This window comes from Schistocerca americana, unplaced genomic scaffold, assembly GCF_021461395.2.
Source record: "Schistocerca americana isolate TAMUIC-IGC-003095 unplaced genomic scaffold, iqSchAmer2.1 HiC_scaffold_36, whole genome shotgun sequence".
Taxonomy (NCBI): domain Eukaryota; kingdom Metazoa; phylum Arthropoda; class Insecta; order Orthoptera; family Acrididae; genus Schistocerca; species Schistocerca americana.
The window spans coordinates 135,131-156,427 of record NW_025726082.1 but is presented as its reverse complement, the minus strand read 5'-3'; the positions used below and the strand labels follow the sequence as shown (position 1 = coordinate 156,427).

General features: G+C 42.1%; 1 long non-coding RNA gene across 1 annotated transcript in view; it reads left to right on the top strand.

Moving 5' to 3' along the window:
• Positions 1 to 5,582: 5,582 nt before the first annotated feature.
• The window catches only part of LOC124580840, a 112,323-nt gene continuing 96,608 nt past the window's right edge, over positions 5,583 to 21,297 (top strand). The window contains exon 1 of the long non-coding RNA XR_006973354.1: positions 5,583 to 5,671. This is a non-coding gene — a long non-coding RNA (uncharacterized LOC124580840). The remainder of the gene's footprint in view (positions 5,672 to 21,297) is intronic.

The window sequence follows — 21,297 nt, the reverse complement described above, 5'->3', positions numbered from 1 at the left end:
TATTTCAACAAAGCATTATTTATTCACAAATTAAAGAACAATGAAAGCGTCGAAAGAAAATGGTTGTTGTACTCGCCTTCCAAAAACTCTGTGTTTAGTTTTTCATGCTGCTTATTTAACCCTTCTGATGTAAATCTATGCTCTCCGAGTGGATGTAATGATTGGAAGCACATTAATCACACAATTTTAGCACATGAAAATAGCCCAGCAGATAGGCGATCTATGATGACTTATCTGGCACGAAGTAAAGCAGTTGGTAGAACAGATATAGACTTATTATCTCAACATCAAAAAGATGTGGATTACTGGAGAAATGTACTTAAACGAATTGTAGCTGTTATAAAATTTTTGGGATCGAGAGGGCCTCCATTTCACGGTGACAATGAAATCCTAAGATCTCCCGACAATGGAAATTATTTGGGATGTGTGAAATTTTTGAGGGAATTCGATCCATTTCTTGCAGATCACTTACAAAAATTTGGGAATCCTGGAAAAGGTAACACTTCTTATTTATCAGCGAATTACTGTAATGAGTTTATTGAGATAATGGGAAAACAAGTCCAAACAAAATTATAAATGAAGTTAAATTAGCAAAATACTTTTCCATTAGCATTGACAGTACGCCCGATCAGTCTCATGTTGACCAGCCAACTTTTATAATTCGATGCGTAAAAGACCGTGTTTCTGTTGAAAGGCTAGTGAAATTTTTACCTATTAAAGACCATAAATCTGAGTATTTAGCGGAAACCATCTTGAATTTTGCAGAGAATCGTGATATTCCCGCAAAAGATTGCAGAGGACAAAGCTACGACAATGCTTCAAATAGTTCCGGGAAGTATACTGGTCTACAAGCAAGAATCAAGAAGAAATTCACATTTGGTTGGTGTCCAAGCTGCTGTATATGTATCAGAGGCAACAAAGTTTTTTGAAATGGTTCAGAACTGTACAACTTTTTGTCGAGCTCTACCCACCGATGGAATATACTGACGGAACATTAGGTTCAAAAAAAGTTGTTAAAAGTCTTTCATAAACCAGATGGTCAACCTGAGCTGATGCACTAAGCGCCTTGCGTGAGGGTCATAAACAAATTACAGAAACTTTGATGTCAATCAGAGAAGATACAGAAGAGGCAAGAGAAACTAGTGAAAATGGGAAAGCTAGAATTTATTATACTAATGGAAATTTGGAGCTATATATTGGAAAGAATAGACAAAACAAGTAATTATCTTCAGAATGAAACAATAACACAGCACTTTGCATTTGTTCGCCTCACTTGATGATTTTATCATTAAGCTCACGGATACATTTGATGGCCTCGAATGGTTCGCTACAGAAAGAAACCCGGAATCTGATTACAAGGACCTATCTCAAAGAACAAAGTTTTTTTGGTGGCTCTGCACCGTTAGTCCAACTGAATGGAAAAGAGAAATTCAAAGCAGAAACCTTTCTTCCCATAATTGATACCCTGTGCGTTCAACTAAACCAGCGATTAGGGTCGTATCAGAACATTAGTCAATGTTTTGGTTTATTTTTTCGCTTGAAAACTCTGAATTCCGAAGAGCTGAGACAAAGTGGCAAACAATTTGCTGAAATTTATTGTGAAGACGTTAACGTGCAGGTGTTGGAAACGCCGGCCGGAGTGGCCGAGCGGCTCTCGGCGCTACAGTCTGGAACCGCGCGACTGCTACGGTCGCAGGTTCGAATCCTGCCTCGGGCATGGATGTGTGTGATGTCCTTAGGTTAGTTAGGTTTAAGTAGTTCTAAGTTCTAGGGAACTGATGACCTCAGAAGTTAAGTCCCATAGTGCTCAGAGAGATTTTGAGTTGGAAACGGAATCTCTGCATTTAACAGAATACTTAAAAATTGTCCATAGTAAAAATGAGGGAAATAATAGTATATCGGAAATATATCACCTTTTGAAAGAATACAAAATTGAAGACACATTTCCAATTGTATAAATTGCATTGAGAATCTGTTTTAAGCATGATGGTAACTAACTGCAGTGCGGAACACTCCTTCTCCAAATTGAAAAGAATAAAAAAATGAATTAAGAAGTATAATGCTTCAAGAGAGATTAACCAGTTTATCCCCGATGTCCATAGAACGTGAAATGATCAAAAATATAGATTTTGAAGAAGTGATTAACTATTTTGCCCATCTCAGATCACCGAGCGAGGTGGCGCAGTGGTTAGACACTGGACTCGCATTCGGGAGGACGACGGTTCAGTCCCGCGTCCGGCCATCCTGATTTAGGTTTTCCGTGATTTCCCTAAATCACTCCAGGCAAATGCCGGGATGGTTCCTCTGAAAGGGCACGGCCGACTTCCTTCCCTAATCCGATGAGACCGATGACCACGCTGTCTGGTCTCCTTCCCCAAACAACCAACCAACCATCTCAGATCTAGAAGGGTACCTCTTCAATCAACAAAGATTTTTAAGCACCACTTTGCAGCATGTTACTTGGACCTCGTAAAAGTGCGGTGCAGATTATTTATTACAAAACATTGAAAATGTATACCAAAATATTACATTTAGGCAGAAAATTATCCATTGTGATGTTTAGTGTACCCGAGATTGTATAATGCACATTTTTCTCAACCCATAACTTTTCTTATATCTTTATTCGGCAACACTGTCAATTATCCAATATGAAGTAATGGTGCAATAACGGTCAGTCTACTTAGTTTAGCACAATGGTTACAGAAGTTTGGAGTGTCACAAGTGAGTGCTATTCTGAAGTGAAAAGTTATAACAGTAATTATCAAGGCAAAAAGATGGTAGCAAAATCGCCATATATGTAATTAGGTCTGTTAATATCGCAGACTATTCAAATTTTAGCGTAGATTATCAGTTGGATGTAAATGATGAAAGTAAAAAGTTCTTTGTGTATCAAAATCGTTCAGCTTGGAGGGAAACGGTTCGAGACTGGAGATGACTAACCAAAAGTATAGTGTATGCATATCTATAGGCATGTTGTATTCAATTCGTGGTGTGCACAGTTGACGCATTCATAAATAAGGAAAAGTGAGAATATGTGAAAATAGGTGCTGGAGTCTATTGTGAATATGATGATAACTCTGGAATCCAGTGATATAGCTTTTTGGGGACATAGGGAGAAAATCGGAAAATCAAACAGTGGAAAATTTTTAGCTGCCGTCAAACTTCTCTCAAAGCACAACCCCGTATTACGCGATCTAATAGATAAACCAAAATAGGCCTATAAGCAAAAATACCTTAGACTCTCAATTCAAAATGTCCTATCCCGTGCAGTTGAAAAAGAAGTTACTAATGACATTATCGCAGCCTCATTATTTTCTATTATTACACATGCAACATAGGACATCACAAAAAGAGATCAGTTAACTCAGACATTTTGATACGTTACAGCGGAAGGCCGTGTGACATGAAGATAAATGAAAGCTTTTTAAGTTTTTGTGAAATAAAAGATCAAAGAGCATTAGGAACAGAAAAATAAATACTAAGTGCAATAGATGAAAAGGGACTTTTTAACTAAATGCTGTGGTCAGGGTTAGGACGGTTGTGCCAATATGTTATGCAACACAAAGCTATCAGAATGAGGATTAAACAGAGACAAGATACTGCAAAATAAGTGCAGTGTGCAGCAATCACCTTAAGTCTTGCACTTAACGGCACTGCATGTGGAATTCAAGGAGTCACATTCTTTTACGACAGAGTAGAAACGTTGTATCTTTCCTTCAGTGACATAATTAAAAGATGGGAACTTCTGGTATCTTCTTGGATCTTAAAATAGCTTGGCCCTACACGGTCGTCTTCGAGAGACCAGTCTGCAAAAGCCCTTCATCACGTTTACGTCTACTAGGCTACGTAAGGCTCCGCAAAAAAACATATTGACATCCAAGTAAAGAGAAGAGAGAGTACAAACCGTTGTTTGAAAAAACCAGAAAGAGAAATGAGAATTCATTTTTCAGATAGCGCTGCAATCAAAGCTTTGCAATTTAGCATCTCAAATTATTCATTCGGAGAATGTAGAGCCTGATAAAGCGTGTTCTCTTGTTCAGATGCAGCTGATAATTTATCTTGCTATCGACACAATACTTAAGAAGCAATGTCATCGGCTAAATCATTGGCAAAGAAATGGGACATTTTAATGACTGTTTGGACATCATTGTAATCAAGTAAAAGGACAGATTTGAGGGTATGCAAATGTTAACCATTTCTTCAAAATTATTTTCCCAAAACTTATTAATTCTTCTTCCGACGAAGAGATTCACCATGCAGTTGTAAATCTTCAAAATGAATATGAGGAGGATTTATCCATTAAATTCCCAGATCAAAAAAGCTCTGAAAAAAACAGCCTCATTAACCTCGGAAGCTGCTTAACAAAACAATTAGTTACAGTCGATTCAATCGTAGCTGTAACGTTCCATATTAATGCACAAAATTTTAACTGTTTTTAACTATTCCTGTTGCTGTTTCTTCGACTGAACACTTATTTTTGAAGCTCACACTCATAAAGAGCTATCTGTGAAATTCTATGACCCAAGACAAAGTTAGTGAACTCAGCCTCCACAGTATGCAAAATGATCTATTGATGCCTGTGAAGTAATCAATACCCTCCATCACAAAAAGCATGCCGCATGGTCCAGTTTCACTAGAGGTCAAGGCGAGTGCAGTGAGGTATTATACGAAGATTGGAACTTTAATAATGGCAACTATTTATTTACAGCTCGTACAAAATAGATATGTGTTTCAAAGTTTTACTTACCTTCAAAGTAGTCACCAGCATTGCGTATAACCCGTTGCCAGTGACGTGGAAGTCGTAGTATACTCTTGGCAGTGCCAGTTGTGTTGACAGTTCGAGCGGCGCGGTCTATTGCCCGACGAATTTGTAGCAGTTCTGGAGCGAATGCCGTGAAGTGTTTCCTTCAGTTTAGAAATCGAGTTGAACTCGCGAGGGCTTAAGTCAGGGGAGTGCAGTAGGCGGTATAGCACTTAGCAGCCCCATCAGTCAAACAAATCAGTAACAGCTTGCACTGTACGTGCTTGAGCATTGTACTGCAAAATGATGGTCAGGTTTTGCAGATAGTGTCATTACTTCTGTCTTTAAGCTGGTCGTATGTTGTGTTCCAAAAATGAACAGCATTTACAACATGAGTTTACATTTGTAGAAGACTGGCGGTCCTCACCTGACACCAGCGACCACCTGGCACTGCGCCTGCAGAACGCTGTGTCACATTGAGTGTGGGTCTCGCTTAACCGACTGGAATGCGAAAACGGTACAAAGCCGTATAATACCGAATTTGTGCTTCAGGACACTGGGATGCGCGGCTGCTAAGGTGCAACAGCTGCGATTTGGCACCTCTGAGGCACCTGTCGCTCCTCGCGTGAATAAGCTATGATGATGTATGAGGTTCATTCAAATGAAACCTGATTAGTGCGTCTACCTTTGCCTTACACGTAAGGTGGCGCCACGTAACTGCGAGTATGGTGGCTCCATCTATTGTTAGAGAGACTGACGCGTGCGCACAGTTTGATGTTGCATAACGCCAGTGTGGTTTCACGTCAGAGAGAAGGTGATCACGCAAGTTAACGTCCGCTACCGAACATGCGGGCGAGTAAGCAGGAAGAACGAGGAGTTATTCGATTTTTGGCGGCCGTGAAATGTATCGACGGATGAAGGCTGTGTACGGTGAGTACAGTCTGAGTCGTTCAGGTGTTGTGGAATGGCGCAAACGAGTCCTTCAGGGGCGTGAGTCACTGGGCCCACGGTTCGTCGAGTTCCTGAAACGGGCAACCACCATCAATACCCAGCGTTATCAAGCCACTTTACAGAACCTTAGACGAACCATCAAGTCGAAACGCCGAGGCATGTTGTCCAATGGCGTTATCCTCCTGCTTGATAATGCCTACCCAAACATGGCCAATGTGGTGAAGACGATATTGCAGTAGTTTCGGCGGAAAACGCTGGAACATCCACCGTACAGTCCCGACCTTTCACCGCGTGACTTTCATCTGTTTTGATCTCTAAAACAAGCTATTAGCGGAATCGATTTGCAACGGACGACGAAGTGTGTGGCAGGGTTCAGGCCTGGATCCGGCAGCAGGCTACTATCTTCTTCAAGGATGGAATCGACTGGCTAGCGACGCAATGGGATAAATGTACCAACAGTTTTGGTGACCATTTTTCAGAAAGTGTACTGCGTATAACTACATTTTTGAGCGTTACCGTTACTTTACACTAGTGACCGGGTTTCTTTTGAATGTCCCTTATACAATAAGGGGAGATTAGAAACTTTCCATTAGAGGGTGTTGCTGCAGCGTGTATGCAACGTATCGCGACTTCGATGCGGATATATAAGCGCTGATATGTAGGAAAGGGATTAGTGTGGTATTCATTTCTTTCCGACGTGCGTGCGATAAATGTGGAAATGTGAAATATGGCGACGTTATTATCAAATGCGTACAAACGGGACCAACGTGCTGTTTATTAGTGCTTTCTTTGCTGCCGAAGCACAAACACCGGTAGATATCCATCGCATTTGTGGCAGCATGTCTGTCGAAAACCACCGTTGTGGAATAGTCAGCCAAATTCAGCGCTGGTCGTGATTCGATACAACACGCCCATATCGCGAATGTCATAAAGCAGAAGTTATGTCAACTCGAATGGGGGACACTCGAGCACCCGGCATACAGTTCCGGTCTTTCCTCATGCATGCAAAGTCCATGACTGCAGCGCCCTAGACTGCTCGGCTAATCCCGCGCGGCGACGAGGATGTGCAGGAGGCAGTTACCGACTTGTTCACGCAGCACGACACAAATGTTTTACCAAACGGGTATCTTCAGCCTGGTACGTTTGTGGTATGATTGCCTCACTTTACATTACATGGCGAACTGCATTGTTCTGGATCTGGATTAAAACCTACCAACTGTATGCAATGTTAACTAAGCAACGCTTCAGTACCTGACCAAGACTTGAACACAAGACTGACTTTCATATCTGACTAGGCATAAAGAGACGTGATATACCGCATTAGTTAGCAAATATGAAACTGATATTACATAAGGAAAATTTTTGTAATGGTCCTGACTCTTGTCCAGCAACTATTGTCCCTGTTAACTAATCACTAAGGATATTAAATATGATTTGATTCACGGGTAAAAAACTTGAAATGACGTGAGAAATATTTGTGCCGCACGAAGATTCGAACCAAACACCTAACCGATTTGTTAACTAAGCAAAATTAAATGTCAGATATCGAATTTTCCCACCAGGAGCGAGATGTGTGTAACTGAAACGACGAGACAAATGAATAATTTCTGCCTTCCCGACATCGATACCCGGTACCTGTGGCTGCAGTTTTCTAGCTACGAATGAACATTAAATATAGCTTTCACCAATATTGAGATGTGCGCATGTTTGAACTAGAAACAACGTTATGAAGAGTTCAGTTCTGATTGGGAATGGAATCCGGCACAAATCGTCAGTGACTATACACGAAGTGACGTTAACTATCGAATTCTTTTTCACCGGTAGTATGGAATGACATATTTGAACTTGAAATTATGTAACGAAAGGTTCTGGATCCCATGGGGAGTCGAAAGCGTCACATATAGTTATTTTTGAAAACGAATGGTGAGACATTGAAAATCAAAAGTACTTTCCAGCCAGCAGTTACATGTGCTCATGGTAGAACTTGAAAAGACACGATGAAAACATTTGTGCCGGAGCAGGATCCGAACCTCGACACGCACCTTACGTGGAGGCCTTGAGGAGGCTGCAATCTTAAGCAAACAACGAATTGAAGGAAGCATATAGTCACGAAAGAGTCAAATACCGCGAACAGGAATATCCAACTTCTAATTCCGGTGCAGATCCAATATATTCAACACTTAAACCTCAAACAAAAGATTTAAGAAATGCTCTGTCCCCTTATAAAGTGGTTCTTTAACTAAAATAAAATCGCTAGTGTAAGAAAGGTTACTAATGACAGACTTTATATTATATGCCGCCACTTCCGCCTCTATCGATAGCGAAGGAACATAATGTTGTAATGTGAATTCGGAAGGGAAATCGTACGTTTTCACATGCGGAGACAGAGGCGAATAGGATTAGTTTGTGCCTATTAAAATCTGTCGTCTAAAGTGGGACTCGAACCTAGACCTTACGTATACCGACATAACACAACCCGCCAGACCACAAACACTATGTGATCAAAAGTATCTGGACACCCCCAAAAACATACGTTTTCCATATTAGGTGCATTGTGCTGCCACCTACTGCCAGCTACTCCGTATCAGCGACCTCAATTGTCATTAGACATCGTGAGAGAGCACAACTGAGCACTCCGCGGCACTCACGGACATCGAACGTGGTCAGGTGATTGGGTGTAACTTGTGTCATACGTCTGTAAGCGAGATTTCCACACTCCTAAACATCCCTAGGTCCACTGTTTCCGATGTGATAGTGAAGTGGTAACGTGAAGGGACACGTACAGCACAAAAGCGTACAGGCCGACCTCGTCTGTTGACTGACAGAGACCGCCGACAGTTGAAGAGAGTCATAATGTGTAATAGGCAAACATTTATCTAGACTATTACACAGGAATTCCAAAACTGCATCAGGATCAAGTGCAAGTACTATGACAGTTAGGCGGGTAGGTGTGAAAACTTGGATTTCATGGTCGAGCGGCTGCTCATAAGCCACACATCACACCGGTAAATGCCAAACGACGCTTCGCTTGGTGTAAGGAGCGTAAACATTGGACGATTGAATAGTGGAAAAACGTTGTGTGGAGTGACGAATCACGGTACACAACGTGGCGATCCTGTGTCAGGGTGTGGGTATCGCGAATGCCCGGTGAACGTCATCTGCCAGCATGTGTAGTGCCAACAGTAAAATTCGGAGGTGGTGGTGTTATGGCGTGCTCGTGTTTTTCATGGCGGGGGTTTACACCTCTTGTTGTTTCGCGTGGCACTATCACAGCAGAGGCCTATGTTGATGTTTTAATCACCTTCTTGCTTCCCACTACTGAAGAGCAATTTGGGGATGGCGATTGCATCTTTCAGCACTATCGAGCACCTGTTCATAATGCATAGCCTGTAGCGGAGTGGTTACACGACAATAACATCCCTGTAATTGACTGGCCTGCACAGAGTCCTGACCCGACACCTACAAAACACCTTTGGGATGTTTTGGAACGCCGGCTTCGTGCCAGGCCTCACCGACCGACATCGATACCTCTCCTGAGTGCAGCACTCCGTGACGAATGGGCTGCCATTCCCCAAGAAACCTTCCAGCACCTGACTGAACGTATGCCTGCGGGAGTGGAAGCTGTCATCAAGGCTAAGGGTGGGCCAACACCATATTGAATTCCCGCAATACCGATGGAGGGCGCCACGAACTTGTAAGTCATTTTCAGACAGGTGTCCGGATACTTTTGATCATTTAGTGTAGCTCTACTGGCAGCTGGGACATGACTATGTCGTACCACAGAGGTGCCACAGTTGATGAGAATTCTGATTCCCTGACTGCCTGGAGTGGCTTACAGCCCGTTCATACACTCATTGCCTTGTTCGACTGAATCGCCATTAACCAGCTGCCTTGCCTAACCAGTGATTATATTTGACTTCATTTTGTAATCACTGAAATAAAATCGCACTAATGCCATTATCGTAGCTCTTAAAGTTTCCACAAGAAGTGTTGCCTTCCATTGGGCTTCCCTGCTGCACAAGCTGTTGGCCGTAAACGCCGCGCAGCGCAAACGAAATACTAAATAAGTGAACCCCATTTTTCTGTAATTTAGTAAACGTCATCTCTTCTCTCTTCTAACAGTATCGCTTTGTGGGAAGATCAGAGATAATCTTCTTCATTTTCTAAAGTGCCAGTAATAGAAAAATCGTGCAAAAAATTTCCGTAAATGAGCTCGTGGCTGTTTGTCTTTATCAGAACAATCTCTGCCCCATCGTCATACGACTGCCAGACGATAGCCGGCTATCCAGTGTTAGCCCAGGCGATCTCGACGCATTTTACCGTAGCCTTTTAGCTACAACGGATGTTTTTGTACTCGCATTGGCAAGCAGAAGATTCGTTAAAACCGTAGTTTGGTTTTAAACGTGAAATAGTGTCTATAAACTGAGTGTACCCCATGCAGTAACAACTATGTTGCAACCAGTGCTCACACATCATATGACGTGGGGAATACTGAGTAGCCGGCTGGAGTGGCCGAGCGGTTCTAGGCGCTACAGTCTGCAACCGCGCGACCGATTCGGTCGCAGGTTCGAATCCTGCCTCGGGCATGGATGTGTGTGATGTCCTTAGGTGAGTTAGGTTTAAGTAGTTCTAAGTTTTAGGGGACTGATGACCTAAGCAGGAAGTCCCATAGTGCTCACAGCCAATACTGAGTATGTAATCTACAGTTTCTGGCAAAATTTCCCCGAAACAACGTGGTTGGTGCATATATTCTTGGCAATTTTATTTGTTGTGTTGGTACGCAGGTTGCTCTAATTGTATTTACAATTGTCATTTGTTGTTTGAAGTTCCAGTTTTGTTCTGGTGACGACATCTTGAACGTTGCATATTTAAATGTTGTGGATAGTGTTTGTTATGGGTAAGGAAACGGAACTTTAAACGGAAAATAATTTAACAGTTGTGACATTTTGTTCCGTTTGCATTTAATGGAGGAGTGAAGGCTGTGGAGGAAGCTCAAACATTTGTGCCGTGTAAGAGATAAGTGCTATAGAAGGAGTCGCGCTAGGAAATTGTTTTCTCGCTTCATATAGGATCGTTTTGAGAAGATTATTTGTCCAACTCAGGAATTCCAATGGCTGTAGCTCTGTCCCGTAAGAGATGAAACGCTGGTCTCCCCTGACATTGAAACGTGGAACCAACACAGCCATAGCTTTACAGCGCAATGACGTCTCCACAGATCTAGTGAGCTATTTGCGGCGTTTAGTGCTCCCTCATTGTACTAGTGATGGCTAGGACAGATAATTCGTAAGGAAAAGTCAAAATTAGTTGTAGTGTCCACGTGGAATGACATTCCTGGACTAAAAGTACGCATTTGATAGTTACATGACACATCATAAGTGAAAACCGTTCAGAGCACCAAGAAAATATCAAGTGAATTTAGTGGGTTAAATCTGTGTCACTCTAGGAAGCAACTCCACTCTCACAGGATATTCTAAATTGTTTCCAGATCATAATCATCCTCTGTGCAGAAGGGATTCGTTTCTAGAGCCGATGTGTTTCTTGAGTGGGGTAGCAATCCTGGAGTAAAGCTAGAGCTTCAAAGATGCAGCGGAAACAGCCGCCATGTTATCAGAGACCTGAAATGCGATACTTGTAAGCAAATGTGTATAAGACAACCGAAAGACCATACATTATGAGCAGGTGAAATTAACAGGACGGCCACCCGCGTCATAGCTGTCATAATTTTATTTTTGTTATCAGACTATTGATATGAGGAAAACGAAGAGTAATTGTTAGAAAAGACTGCTACGCTAAAAGTAAATAAGAAAATAACTTAAAAATCTTTCTAATGCATGGCTCGATAACAGCAAGTCTTTAAATAAAAGGAAATTTAGGAAAGTAGCCCGTATTTGCATTTATACACAACGACTCACAGCAAAATTTGGGCTACGAATGCGACGGTGCAGATGCATTGATAGTGCTGGAATGTGTGAAGACTATCCACGTGCTGGTGATTCGTCAAGTCAAACTACCAAGATTCTTTAACAGCGTTCGTTGTCAGCCTAATTATTACTGCTACATGCAAACAGAGTGTGAACGGCATCAATAATTTTCTATACCACACACAACCACAGCATAGTCCCATATCTTTGGTGTTATTATGTTCTTCAGTTCGAAGACTGGTTGGTGCAGCTCTACATGTTATCCTAACCTGTACATGGCTCATCATACCCGAATAACTACTTCAAACTACATCTTTTTGGACCTGCTTACTGGATTCATCTCCTGGTCTTCCTCTATAACTCTTACCCCCCTCCCCCACACACTTCCTTCCAATATAAAACTAATGATGCCTCGATGTTTCAAAATATGAACAGATCCCTTCTTTTAGTCAAGTTGTGCCATAAGTATCTTTTCTCCCCAATACTATTTAGATTAGCTACCTGATTTACCCATCCAATCTTCAGTATTCTTCTGTAGCACCGCGTTTCAGAAGCATCTATTATCTCCTTGTCTGATTCGTTTATTGTCCATGTTTCACTTCCATAGAAGACTACACACCAGGCAAATAACTTAAAAAAAATTTCCTAACGCTTAAATCAATATTCGATGTTAACACATTTCTCTTCTTCAGAAACGCTTTCCTTACCATTGCTAGTCTATACTGTGCATCCTCTCTACTTCGGCCATCATCAGTTATTTTCTGCCCAAGTAGCAAAACTCATTTCCTGATTTCAGAGTCGACAAAATCATGATCCTGTCACCTGCGGAGTTCGGTGGTCTGGTGATTTGATGGTAAGTTGGTGCATCTAAAGTCTGACTTGAGGCAATTGTTTTTAATAGACACAAACAAATTCTATTCAGCTCTGATTCCGCAATGTGAAGATCGTACAACTGCTCCGTGGTACCAAAATCACTTTAAACCAGTAACGAAGCTAATGCGTTAATTGTGGGTAGGCTTACCTTATATATTTTTACACGGGAGAACGAAGCGTCTACTCTTCTTGGTATAAAATCTATCAACCACGTTATCTTTAAATTTCTGATCACTTTTAAGTTGTTTGCCCAGGTTTTTCTCTATGGCAACTATGCAAAGAGAATTTAACCGATCATTTGTCATTGAAATCTGTAGACAATTTCTAATTCTCTTAAGGGTCTCATACCTCTTTCAGGAGATGCTGTAGAGACGCGGAATGTAAGAATAAATTTGACAAGTTTTGTTACTTTGTTATAAATAGTTTGAAGATCACTGTCCATTGTGAATATAAGAAAATCTGCAGTTGATGAATATTTATGTTTGTCAGTATAAATATTTCCTGACTCATTTTCCAGTCGTTCTTTGTTAAAGAATGGGTTAGTTGTGAGATGGCCGTTCAGTTTGATTGTTGGGAAATTTTAATTATAATTTACAAACTGTTTCTTATCAAGGAACGCTACAAACTGAATATTCTGAAGATCTCCAGAACGCATGTCCATTTGCACTGTCATGCTGTCGAAGACCTTATCAGGTAACATCAAAAGAGACTGGAAGTAAGGCTCAGTAGCACTTATTTCACTGTGAAATTTCTTGTTACAGCTTTCAGTACATGAGGTAACTCTTTTTTTCTGACCTCATATCATTTACCAATCTGATGGTCTTCTTTGTGTCAGCACTGCACATACTAATACCATGCAGTTTTGTGTTGAAGAAGTTCGTAGAGATGGTCAAAATATACAAATATTTCTTTGTAAGGCAAAGTGGGAAAAGGAATTGAGTTTCATTAAGAATGATAAGCAAGCCAGAAGCACTGTTGAACGATTCTGCAACCCAGTCTTCATCATCTGTGTTTATTTTTTGTAAAATGTATTTCAACTCATGGTATTTAAGATATATTGTGTAAACAGCTCGTGAATGAAATTCCGGCATGTTGTACACGTTTGAGGCATTCTGAATCCTTTACTTTCTAAGAGTTGTGGTCTCATATGTATGGCTCACTATTTTGTCCCCAAAATCAAGTGCATTGAGTACAATTGGTGATAAAACCTGAGCAGTTTTGTCAATAGAAACATTGTGAAGACCAATAAATCTTTCTGTGTGACCATCTTGTATACAAAACCTGAGAATAATATTCATTTCAGGCTTACGAGAAACCTCCATGGTTTCATCGGCCTACACTCCAACATACTCACACGACTGTAACTTTTTTTTAATACGGTTGTTAATGACATCGATAACCGATTTAACTAATTCGTTTTGAATTGTGTTTGATTTTCCTTTGAAGCCTGAAGTGCTCTTCAAGTTATCACGAATAAACTGTTCCTTTACGGACAAAAGTTACAATAGTTGAAAGTAATTCCCTTTGTCGTCGGAACTTCCATCTTCAAATTGTCCTCTGAATGCAAGTTCTGGCTTGCCCAAGAGACAAACAACATCAGTAAAGCTCTCAATTACGAATCTATTTTGTTTCACAGCGCATTATGTTTTATGGCTAGATGTTTGGATCCTTCAGAAACTGAATGCTCAGTTTGTCCATGGCCCAACAACTAGAAACTCTTTTGGTTGTGAAGATGCCTACTTGAATTCTGGTGTTTCTTGGCTTTTCTGTCAAATTTTTTTTGTCACACATACTCCAAAAGAAGCTGACATCCATTCTTTTTCAGTCCCAGACTATCTAAACAAAACATATGTGTAGCAATATAATTTATTTGTTAGAGAGCAACCTGCAAGCCAAGGATACTTTTTATACTAAGAAAATTGAAATTCTGCTGTTGTGTTTCCCATCAACTATTTTAATGTCTAAGTTTGGTGTGAATGGCGTAAATTTAAAAGAGCACTTGATTTCTTAAGTCCAGTCTGCAGCTGGGTTGTCACCTAATTATCGAAATAAAGATACATGTGTTCTCTCTTCACAAGCCATCATATACACTCGCGAACTATTCTACTGAAATAAGTGAAATTTAACCCTTTTACGGTGTTCGGCTGATAGCGTTCTAGTGAGATAGTGCTGGGGCTCGGCAGTTGTGGGTGCTCTCTGCCTACTTCTCTTACGACCTCCAAACCAAAATGCTAGACGGATGAGTGCAATGCTCGTTATGCATTAATTTAAAGAAATTAATCAAAATCTCCGAAGCATGGGCACCTGTATTTCAACGAAAATACCATCACAGTAAAAGAACAAATTATATATACACGTAACTAATTATAATTATTATTTACGGGTCGTCTACATGAACCAAAGAAAATAATTATTAAGCAGTTAACTATCGTAAGAAAAATCAGTTCCCAGAACATTAACGGCAAACTGCGGCTCACTAAAAGCTTATCTGTATCTTAATGCACCCCCAACACATTGGAGGATACGTTAAATCGAAGTAGGATATTGCTTGGTAAATGCAGCAAACTTTAGTAATCTGCACAGCTCGCAGATGCAAAGCAGTCGAGTTCAAGAGTCGCGAAACAAGAAGAATAATCAAGCAACCTAAGTTCGCTGCAAATTGCCAGCTTCCCAGATAACGGACAGCGCCAATTGCGGAATTTGCTTAGAACTGAGCGAACATGTGCCCCAATGCACAGATCAGCACGGGATGCAAAATGGCTTAGATGGTGGCCAAGAATAGCTGCCTCCGATGTCAGGACAGGTCCAGACGACCTCTCCACGGCTAGTTGCGAAACTGAATCCTCGTCTCCTCCTAACTGTCTGCCTGTCGAAAAACTCAGTCTGGAGGGGAGGATCTCCAGGTATTGCCACAATGAGCAGCGAGAATTACGCTTTCTTCTCCAGAATACAGGGAGCCCTATACAAATTTACATTTCATGGCTCACTGAATGCATTTTAATATGCAGAAGGTTGATATTGACTCCTAGCCAGATTCCGTTCACTGGACGAGTCCTTCGCGCCAAAGCACGATGTTGGACAAGATTTACATGACTGGACAATCCCATTTTGGAGGGAAGGCAACGAGTTATCCCACGGTAGGCTAGCGGCGCCATATCGTTCTCTTCTGTGTGAATTCGTCACACATGGCAGCTCTGTGGGGGCTAGTCGGTAACTCCTTTCAAAGAAGAAAACTGTATTAGTAGCCAACATGGACAGCCAGGAGCTTACTATAGACACTTCTGCGAAAATCAGCACCTATGTATCTGGTCTCCTTCCATTAGAGCCCTTGTGACAGACCTCCTGTGGTCACGCCGGAATCGCTACGTAGCCACTCAGCCCACTCGCTTTTCAGCAAGGCAAACTGAAACCTTCCTACATAGCTAGCCAGCCTTATGCTTTCCTCAATCATAATCAAAAACGAGTAAACAAAAATATAAACATCCCATAGTGACAGCGACTGCTACGACACACAAGTTCAAGTTTTGTTAAACGAGGACTGAAAAGAGGGCGAAATAACACAAATTTCCTTACGACACACATGACTGCCTGCTGCCCCGCCAGCTGTTGCGTAGAAAGAAGAAGCTATATGTACAAGCCTCCAGTAAACTGTTAAAGTGTATAGCATGCATAACTCAGTGAATTCTCATCTCACGGAAGGATCGAATGAAACTATGGTAACATACAAAACAAACTTACACTATTTTCAATGCCTTGTTGTATTCTACCTGTAAGATTTTTTCAAATTTTTGGTAGGCTAAGCCTCTGAAGAGCTTCGCCACTGCTTTAAACATGATATCCCTTCGCTACCAACTAGAGATTAGGTTAAGCCCCGACAGAGGCGGAAATGGCGACTTGTACAAAGTCTGTCACCAGCAAGCTTTGTAACACACATTAACTTGATTCGAATTATGAATCAAACGCCATGTAAGGTCATAGAGCACTTATTTAAACTTTTATTTGAGCTTCATTTGTTGAATATATTGGTTCTGGACTGAGATTAGAACTCGGATCTTCCCATTCGCGGGATTTGATCCCTTCCTGACGATACAGTTCCATCAATTCGTTGTTTACTCAATATTTCAAACTCCTCAAGGCCTCCTTGTAAGGCGGCCGTCTGGGTTCGACTGCTGGTGCAACATAAAAGTTTTCATGTCTTTTCAAGCTCTAGCATGCGGAAACCTACACTGCAAATAAATGATTGCAGTTTTTTAGAAAAAAACTGGATGAGAGAAAAAGGTTCACAAACTGAGAAAGTCAATAACGTGTTGGTCCACCTCTGGCCCTTATGCAAGCAGTTATTCGGCTTGGCATTGACTGATAGAGTTGTTGCATGTCCTCTTGATGGCCAGTGAAGACGTGCCTAGAGACACCACTGACAAGGTAAGATACCAGCCTGACTGCCACCCACCATACAGCCTGACAGCAGTGGGATGAACTTCGTTCTGGCACACTTTGTTAGTGCTGACTGCATACATTCAAGGGCAGCCTTGAGTGATTTATGATCCCCTCCCCCACCCCTTAACCTAATTTTCTGCTAAGTGGTTTGTGACCCCTTGGGGTTGACTTATGAATCTCTGGGGATAATCAATCCTTCTGAGAAAGCCGTCCTCCTCCCTTTCCTCCTTCCCCACCCCTCTGTAAACCTCCAGCCCTCCCTCCTCCCCCTCTCTGATACACACACACACTTTTTATATCAGATTAACTGACCAATTAACTAAATCGAAAAATGAATTATTCCCTCCTTGGAAATCCTTACAGCACTCCCACTCCACACCCCACCTTGTTCCTTCCCCCATATGGAAACTGGCATGCAAAGAAGCCAGTCTGTCTTGGAGAGGAAGAATCTCACGGCAGGAAATTCAGTTACATAGCAAAGGAAATACTGAAAATTTATAAAATTCTGTTTTCAGGGGTCGAATCTTTTTATTTGGCGGGAAAAGCTCACCTACAGCAACTACATGTCCGAATTACATAACTACACTGCTGCAGATAGGAGATGTGCCTCGTTGGTAAATTTTCGAGTGTGTGCTCACCTTGACATGCAGGGATCGACTGAGATAACGCACAATGCCACCACCAGAGGACGTCTCAGCCCTCAATCCCTCCCAGAAAAAATTGTTGGGAAAAAGACTCACCCTGTGCTGGAGAGGAAGAATCCCACGACACGAAATTCAAATCAGTGTCAATAAAATATTGATGCACATTATTTATTTAATCAGTTTGTGGGAGATAAAGCTCACTCGCTCGGGTAGGGCTCTCATCTGCATCCCACCCCCACATCCCATGACATGACAACTGTAAGCGCCAAGGAATGGAATGAAGTGCGGTAAAGCAACCACTGTTTGGGGTCTCCCGCATGTGCGTCTATCGTCTGGACGCCTCCATGAAGATCGAAAACTGCCCGGTATCCTAATTACATGCCGCGCGGTATAGGTTCCACTCCTCCTTCGGGCATGGGTGTGTGTGTTCTCCTTAGCGTAAGTTAGTTTAAGTTAGAGTAAGTAGTGTGTAAGCCTAGGGACGCATGACCTCAGCATTTTGGTCCCATAGAACTTACCACAAATTTTAATTTTTTTCCCCTAAGTAAACATCATGATACTAAATACCAACAATCACAGACCAGATATCGACCTCCTCTGATCTTACGGCTCCAAACCAAAGCATCAGCTGGCGGCATTCTGTTGATCGGGAAATTTCAGATTCACTACCTGTCTCTATGTCGCTCAAGACCCTTCCTGTTTGTCTGTGTGAACCAACATCTCCAAATACGCAGACGAAGGTTTTCAACTCTCCTCAGAATAATGTGTTCCTATTGGCTAATGCAGGTGGCAAACGGAGAGCTAACGCAATTTCGATATCAAAATTAGTCCATTTACCCTACCCTATCAAATTAATTGTTTAATAATTTACAGGAGTCAAACAGTTGATCTAAAACACTCACTACCAACTTACGATGATGCTTCCTCACAGTAAAACATTTATTCAACATTTGACTATCAACATACAAACATAATGCAAATCAAGTAGTGAAATTTCTGCCACAAATAGATAGTAGCTCAAAATATATCTGAGGTCTTGTATGCACTGACATTTGAGAACACAAGCACCCTCTCCAATGCAACGTTTCCAATGAATATATCAGGTGATAAAAATCCAAGCGATCACATAAACTTGCGATTTCAAGCAGCGCGCCGTCCGGCGACTGCCAGAAGCCGCGGTCACGCCATCTGCCACTGGCAGGGACATTGTATCATCTCGTGAGTGTTGCTGAGGAGAGACCCGCGCACACGTCGGCTATGGTGGCAGCTGCACACCCATCCGCTAGCATCCACATGCCTGCCACACCGAATGCTCAGAGGTCGGAGGCAGACTGTCACTAAGCAGTCAACCGACCAAGTTACATGGATGCAGTAATCATCTAACGCAAAAACCCATCATTTTGAACCTTCTCACACAACACACACATCTGCTTCTGTTGCCGCTCGCGCAGAACACCAGTCATTTCTCTAGCCCCCGCTACTGCGGACAGGAGCAGACAGGTTGGCGCATTCTAACCGTTCATCACAGGCTGAGCTAATCCGTGACTTCGGTCGCCAACTCCTCGTGATCACTCCCGCCGCGGCACACTGTGGGTCAGACAGCTGAAGCTTGGATGTATACAGTAGTTCTAACCGATTCCACCCCAACATAGACCCCCTTTTTTAAAAAAAATCCATTTTATCCAATCCGAGACAGCGATGTTGCTTACCATACACCTCGAATTTCTCATGCTAAATGTAAGTTTCTCCCTTATACAGGGTGTTACAAAAAGGTACTGCCAAACTTTCAGGAAACATTCCTCACACACAAATAAAGAAAAGATGTTATGAGGACATGTGTCCGGAAACGCTTAATTTCCATGTTAGAGCTAATTTTAGTTTCGTCAGTATGTACTGTACTTCCTCGATTCACCGCCAGTTGGCCCAATTGAAGGAAGGTAATGTTGACTTCGGTGCACTTGTGCAATCAAGTCATCAACACAGATTTTCTGTGAACGTTTGGGCAGGCATTGTTGGTGATGTCTTGATTGGGCCCCATGTTCTTCCACCTACGCTCAATGGAGCACGTTATCATGATTTCATACGGGATACTCTGCCTGTGCTGCGAGAACATGTGCCTTTACAAGTACGACACAACATATGGTTCATGCACGATGGAGCTCCTGCTCATTTCAGTCGAAGTGTTCGTACGCTTCTCAACAACAGATTCGGTGACCGATGGATCGGTAGAGGCGGACCAATTCCATGGCCTCCACGCTCTCCTGACCTCAACCCTCTTAACTTTCATTTATGGGGACATTTGAAAGCTCTTGTCTACGCAACCTCGGTACCAAATGTAGAGACTCTTCGTGCTCGTATTGTGGACGGTTGTGATAAAATCCTTGGCTCTGAGCACTGTGGGACTCAACATCTATGGTCATCAGTCCCCTAGAACTTAGAACTACTTAAACCTAACTAACCTAAAGACATCGCACAACACGCAGTCATCACGAGGCAGAGAAAACCCCTGACCCCGCCGGGAATCGAACCCGGGAACCCGGGCGCGGGAAGCGAGAACGCTACCGCACGACCACGAGTTGCGGACGGACGGATGTGATACAATACGCCATTCTCCAGGGCTGCATCAGCGCATCAGGGATTCCATGCGACGGAGGGTGGATGCATGTATCCTCGCTAACGGAGGACATTTTGAACATTTCCTGTAACAAAGTGTTTGAAGTCACGCTGGTACGTTCTGTTGCTGTGTGTTTCCATTCCATGATTAATGTGATTTGAAGAGAAGTAATAAAATGAGCTCTAACATGGAAAGTATGCGTTTCCGGACACATGTCCACATAACATATTTTCTTTCTTTCTGTGTGAGGAATGTTTCCTGAAAGTTTGGCCGTACCTTTTTGTAACACCCTGTATACAAGTTATTTTCGAAGACAGGAAAAATCCCGGGTAACCTGCGCTTTCACATCGCTGAAGTATCGTTACTTGTTCTGAAAATCATGTAACAGTATGGAATAAATTATATTTCCTCTACGTATTCTCTCATCAGGTAAAAAAAATCTTTAAAAATTTTTGGAAGGTGACTATCAACAGGCTTCAAGTAATGTATAAAATGCATGTTTGTCTTTCAGCTGCTTTTATTTTAAACCCAAGTATCAACTGGTTGCTGGGTTAAAGGAAGAGCTGACGCAGTTTCGATATCCCCTATCAAATTAATTGTTTAACAGATTACAGGAGTCAAATAGATCGATTAAAACACTCACCAACATCACACAATTATCCTTCATTGTATTAAAACATTTTTTCAACGTTTGTGTATCAAACACAAGTAGTATGGAAAACAAGTAACGAAATATCTGCCACAAATACATAGTAGCACGAAATATATCTGAGGTGTTGTGTGCACCAACATTTGAGAACACAAGCTCCCTCCTCCACTGTAACATATCCACTAAATATATCAGGAGAAAGAAATCCAGCCGATCACATAAACTCGCGGTGACGAGTCTGCCGACTGCTAGGAGTGACGGACACGCTACCCCCCCTCCGGCAGGGACATCGCAACATCTTGCGAGCGCCAATGAGGAGAGATCCGCACATGTATCAGCTATGCCGGCAGCCGCACGCTCATCCCCTGGTATCCATATGCCCGCAGTACGCAAAGCTCAGGGGTCGGAGAGAGACTGTCACCAAGCAGTCAACCGGTCAGCAGCAGCAACAGTAAGTAAAAATCCAA